At 42.3% G+C, this 6,312-nt stretch overlaps 1 pseudogene; it reads left to right on the top strand.

Moving 5' to 3' along the window:
* The first annotated feature begins 434 nt into the window (after positions 1 to 434).
* Positions 435 to 2,245, top strand: LOC116756366 (annotated as a pseudogene).
* The last annotated feature ends 4,067 nt before the right edge of the window (positions 2,246 to 6,312 follow it).

The raw sequence follows: 6,312 nt of genomic DNA, 5'->3' as shown, positions 1-6,312 counted from the left end.
TATGAAAAATACATGACTGTGCTCTTGGATTTATTGAGCTCAACTTTTTCTCTCATCACTGGACTCTGAACTCAAGTACTAGTTTGAAAGTCTAATTAATAGCCAAGAAGGTCATTAGAGAAGGACTTGAGAGTTCATTTAAGGATACAGCCATACTTAGTTTATGTCACATGAAAAACTAAACACAAAAGTAATAGCCATAAAGATTTGTTTTTGCTATGTGATAGTCTTAGACCAGAGTGGGGAGACTTATACTTGTTTAAGCTTCTGTTGAAAGTAAAAGATCCCCTTTTGATAATAAATGAAGATAACTATTTTTGGACTAGAGGTCACAATTTACAATATTAACATGCCTGGCATTATGATGACAGTGGCACTTTTGTGAGTCACTGAGAGGATACGGACCCTGGGTATGGGAACGAGAATCGTGATGAATGCAGGAAGCTGGCTATCACGGCGGCACTTGTCCTCTGCAATCATCAGGCCAACCTGCTACCCTGCGATATGATGAACAACGAGGTAATCAGGACGTTGCTGTGCATTAACAGGACAAGATGCTCCTGCTAAAAATCAGGCCCACACCACCACAGTCACCCTTTTTTTCTGAGATTAAAATGAAATGCTGAATTTTTTTCAGTTCTTGTCATCTTCCTTTTCAGACATTTGGAAATTATCTTCTACTAGCAGACTTGCGCCTTTGGCTTCTCCAGTAGTTTCTTAAGCTACCTAATAAGTATAACTCTTATTTCTTATCATCTGTAAATTGGGATGCTTAATAAATTCCACACGATGATCATTTAACATTCTACAAAAGGAACAAAAAAGGTGTCACCGTCGTCTCTGGCATTCATGATACAGTGTCTTTAACTGTATAAACGCTGTCTAAAGAGTTCATTCCATGCACTGGAGACAGGACATAGGATGCACATATTTGAACCTGGAGTGCAGCAGGGTGCTTCATAATCCAATATTATGTGTGCCTATTTGACCTTGAGTTCCCTGAGAACAGCCTCGGGTTGGTGGTGCATTCCTCGGCAACATTGTTCCAAGGCTCTAGATAACTTTTCCAAATGAAAAAGTCATCGAAAATAACGTAAAATCGTAAAACAGTGGTCATCTAGTGATCGTTTAGCACCCTCTCTGTAATAAAAAGAAAGTTCCGGTTAAAAGTTCAGTAGCAGTTTTTTCTTCTGCAGCAAAAGATAGATTTCCAAACGATAGTTCTGGATTGATACAAAGCACCACTTCCTCAGAACATTGTTGCTACTGTCATTATCAGGTCCTCCTGCCTTGGGGAAGCAGCATATGTAAATTTTAAAAGGAGCGCATTTATCAAACTTAGAAATACAATGACAGGTTGAAGGTGTGTTTCTGGGAAGAATGCATTTCAGGGGGGCCGCGGGCGCAGCCTCCTAGTCTCCCCCGCCACGGCGGCGCTCTGCGGGCTCTTCAGTCGCCTCCCCCCTGGGCGGCGGCTCGGACTTCCTGCAGCCGCCGCCGGCTTTCGTAAGCCGGGCCTTCCAGCTGGGGCCGGACGCGCCGGGCTGGCCCAGCAGTCGGGGCCCCCAAGCAGCCCGGGCGGGAGCGCGGCGCGCCGATGTGTTTCAGTTCACCGCAGTTCACCGTAGAAAGAAACACAAGCGAGAGGAGGATTGTCCAGTAAGAAAGAAGAGGCTATAACTGAAGCAGAGCTCTGTGCTGGTCCTAATGACTGGATTCTTTGTGCACATCAGGATATAGAGGGTCATGGAGTAAATCCGTGCACTAGTGGCCTTTCTGCACCTGGCATGTTAGTTGTTATTTGTGAAGAGATCAGTCAGACAACAGGAGAACCACAGTGTGAAGTTGCCCGAAGGAGGCTTCGGGAAATTGAGGACAGAATAACTGATGAAGATGAACTTGAAGCTGACAGAAATATTAACCGTCTTCCCAGGCTTGTCCTTCCTGATACCATGAAAACAGGTTTGAAGAGGGAATTTGATGAAGTCTTTACCAAGAAAATGATTGAGTCCATGAGCCGTCCTTCAGGGAGCTTGTGCTCTGGAAGCCTCTCCCTGAACTCCTTTCTGATAAAGCCGTCATCTAATGCTAAGAACTATGCAGGAGAGAGCCAAAGTAAGTGTGCAGCTGCTGGCACTGTCTTCCCTCAAAGAACTGAACTGTTCTTAGAACCTCGCAGACAGGGTTGCCTGTTTACAATAGTTTGGAGACAGCTGCTTGCACAGAAGAAGAGATGGAACTCTAGAAGCCAGTTTCTACAGTAAAGTTGTCAAATTTAGAAGGCTTATGTGTTCAGTCATGAGCCTGCTTGTACAGTATAGGGACTTGAAAGTTTTGAAATGGGTGTAATATCTCCACCTGTGATTTGGGCTGGGACTCTCATTTGGGGTAGCCATTTCTTGAATTCAACTTTTTGCCAAGGAAACTTGTCTCAAGGGAAAAGCAGTTTTCTAGGGGGCTTATTAAAGGAATACGGAGTACATTCTGCAAAGTCAAGTATAGAAGCTAAATGTGTAAGCATGACTTCTGAGTCATCTGTCACATTGTCTAAATCATTCAGATACTTGAGTTGAAAAAGGTGCATTAAGAAAGTAGGATGCTCTCCTACTACGGGTACCCTGGCAGTCGAGCCACAGCTTCATCTGTAGACGTGAGCTCTGTTTACAGTGGTGACTATCATTGGGGGGAAGGAGGAAGAAGGCAGTGGTTTAAGCCTATGCTGGGGAATTTAACAGAGGCTCTGAAACCTGTATATCAGTTGTCAATTCAGTGTAGCTATATTGATTAAATAGCCAGTAGCATTGTGGCTCCCCTCTTTGCCTCTGAAAATGCAACGAAAAATACAAAGAAAAGGTTTTTCCTTCGAGGCTTTTTTGCCTTGTGCTACCATCACTCCTTGGTTTCCCTTCCAAAATTGATAAGCCCAGCTATTCAGTAATGTTTACAGCTTAATTAACCTTGAGTGATAGTTTAAAAGATTGTGAGGTAAACCATGTGCGAACGGGCTCTGGGAGAAGCATCCCTCGGGTAATCCTGGGGCAGTGCTGTATCAGCTAAGCCCAGCATATAAATTCTGTAGTTAAAAAAAAGCAAGTTGAGTTGTTTAATGTTAATTTAGAAAACAGTGACTGAATAATTAGCTGAGCACATATGGGCAAGTGACATTGAGATTTACTGAGATAGCCAACTTGCCTGTTGTTTCAACTGTTGTGCAGTAAGCCTAAAAGTTAGCAGAGGGCTTCCCTGGTGGCGTAGTGGTTGAGGGTCCGCCTGCTGATGCAGGGGACACAGGTTCATGCCCCAGTCCGGGAAGATCCCACATGCCGTGGAGCGGCTGGGCCCGTGAGCCATGGCCGCTGAGCCTGTGTGTCTGGAGCCTGTGCTCCGCAACAGGAGAGGCCACAACTGTGAGAGGCCCACGTACCAAAAAAAAAAAAAAAAAAAGTTAGTAGAAAATACCTTCCTGCTAGCAGGAAATCTTCATCTTGAGGACCTTACCCAGGCTCAAGGTGTCCTCTGAGGGTAACCAGGATTGAAGTTCTTTATTTCTCAGGAAGAGCTCTTCTGCGTGGCAAGGACTCGGTAGTACAAAGTAAAACGACAGTTCCTTTAGTGCTACAGAATATCCACTATAACTTGTTAAATGAGTGTAATATTAGCCCTTTTATCAGACAACGGGAGACCACCCCAGTTCCTTCTGTTTTGCTTTCTGGGTTTCTTTTGCCTTTGTAGGAATCAGACACCTTGTGTAGAAAACATGGTTTGTGCCAAGCAGAGGTGACTTTAGGCGACAGCTCCCAGGCAATTTTGAAACCCATGCCGAAGTCCCTCCCCTTGTTACAGATGGCATAGAAGTCACAAGTCTGTTAACTGGACTGTTTCTTCTCCTGCCTGTTGTTCCTGCTTTCTCTGTTTCTGTCTTGATAGTCAGGAAAAGATTTGATGTTTCATATTTAAACAGAATCATGTCTGCACAGTAAAATTATTCAAACTTCAAACCAGTATTGAAACCAGCTAATAGTTTCTTAATCTCAGATTTAGAGATGAATGTAAATTGTATTCTGTTGAAACGTGCAAGTGTTTGATTCATGCTGTTTAAAAAACTCCTGCCCCTAGGTCCTTGTTAATGGGACCAACTTGTAAAGTTTGTAGCCTTAAAGAAATCTCTACTCTAAAATGTTTATTCTGCTACAGCTCAAAAGCATGGAGTGACTGCCTGGAATTTGGAGTTAGTCCCAGTGTTCAGGTGAAGGAGAGGTGACAGCTTTCCAAAGAAGGACCCAAACACACTACCACTGTCTTCTACAGAGATTGTTGGGCAGGCCTGGGATCCAGGTCAGTGAACAGGAGGAAGGAAGAGCTCTGAAACCACGGGTATATGTAGGAGAGAACTAACAAGATTCTGTGAATTAAGAGCTAAGCAGAACTTGTTTCACGAGTCCTTTTATCTGACATGATCATTATTTCTGCAGGAAACATGGATGCTCAATGCTCCTTTTTAAACTTTATCTTGCATATGTTTGTACAAAAATTGTCTTCTTCATCCTTGTGATGCTTATTCATCTGAGCTGTCTCCACAGTCCCCATGCCTCTGCTTTGTTTTTCTTTTGTAGAGGAAGGCTTCTGCTTTTGCCGTGAGGTTTCCCTAGGGAATTGACAGGTCTGGTCATTTCGTACAGCTTTTGCGCATGGATCAAACAGTGGCTTACTATGCCAACATGTGAAAAGAAAAAATTATCTAAGGCAGGTGAGCTTTAATGAACAAATGTGTATTTTCTCTGGGTTTGATTAGGGTGCGTGTGGTTTTGTTTTGTTTTTTAAATTAATATGAAGAAAGTTAAGTCCAGTTCTCACAGATATTAATCAAATAAAAATTGCTACTCATTCTTGAAAAGGTGCAAAGCTAATAAAAATTGCTACTCATTCTTGAAAAGGTGGAAGCTAGAACCATGAGAAAACTGTTTACCAGCAGGTTCGTTAATTATTTTGGATCTGGAACTTGGTTTTGTTTTTTAATAGTAATAAGAATGGTGGAGGACTAGGAAAGTTGCGGAAGATGCTGTTCTACTTTAAGATGAGAATCTGGTGTTTCTGTATTTTATTGTTTTCCGTAAAATTTCTTAAGCGTTTTGGAAAGAAAAAAGAATGCATTTCAAGTCAGTGGATTCACATTTACCTTTTCTCTGTGTATGTATTTATTTAATTTTACCCATTCTTATGGTGTTGTTTTGTGATACTATAAATCAAGGTGTTTTTTCCATCGTCCACCAGATGTTTAAGGGGAAGTAGAAGCAACAGAAAGGAGAGATGTTTGAAAGAGATCTTGTATGGTTACCCAAGGCAGTGAACCAGTACTTCATAGATTTGTAACGAGCCAAGGCAAGCGAAACCCCTGCTATTTCACAAGCATCCTTCTGGTTCTTTCATCAGAGGTTCAAGTCTTTTTGAAGCAGTGAAGTTCAACATCTGGAAATAAAGATAAGAAATTGATTCACCCACCTTCACAGGTTCAAAAGTCTCTGACTCCTACACATGCATTCAACCAAGACATTTAATCTACAGGTATTTAAGGATGGGGTCAGATCTCATGGTCCCTCATGTCTATTAAATATCCAAGTTCTAAACAGGCTGCCTCTTGTCCATTGATGCCTCCCCACCACAATGTCTAGCACATAGTAGGTACAAAATACATGTTAGTTGAATCAACTTGGAATTTTGAGGGAGTGAGGAAGTCCAGATTTGAAAGGAAAATTATCAGCATTTGTTGTTTGTAGATTTTCTGATGATGGCCATTCTAACTGGTGTGAGGCGATACCTCATTGCAGTTTTGATTTGCATTTCTCTAATAATTAGTGATGTTGAGCAGCTTTTCATGTGCTTCTTGGCCATCTGTATGTCTTCTTTGGAGAAATGTCTGTTTAGGTCTTCTGCCCATTTGTTAATTGGGTTGTTTGTTTTTTAAATATTGAGCTACATAAGCTGTTTATATATTTTGGAGATTAATCCTTTGTCCGTTGATGCGTTTGCAAATATTTTCTCCCATTCTGAGGATTGTGTTTTCATTTTCTTTATGGTTTCCTTTGCTGTGCAAAAGCTTTGAAGTTTCATTAGGTCCCATTTGTTTATTTTTGTTGTTATTTCCATTACTCTAGGAGGTGGATCAAAAAAGATCTTGCTGTAATTTATGTCAAAGAGTGTTCTTGGGCTTCCCTGGTGGCACAGTGGTTGAGAGTCCACCTGCCGATGCAGGGGACACGGGTTCGTGCCCCGGTCCGGAAAGATCCCACGTGCCGTGGAGCGGCTGGGACCGTG

This window comes from Phocoena sinus, chromosome 7 (assembly GCF_008692025.1).
Source record: "Phocoena sinus isolate mPhoSin1 chromosome 7, mPhoSin1.pri, whole genome shotgun sequence".
Lineage (NCBI taxonomy): Eukaryota > Metazoa > Chordata > Mammalia > Artiodactyla > Phocoenidae > Phocoena > Phocoena sinus.
Note: the sequence above shows the minus strand (reverse complement) of the source record. Positions and strands in the feature narration are given on the sequence as shown.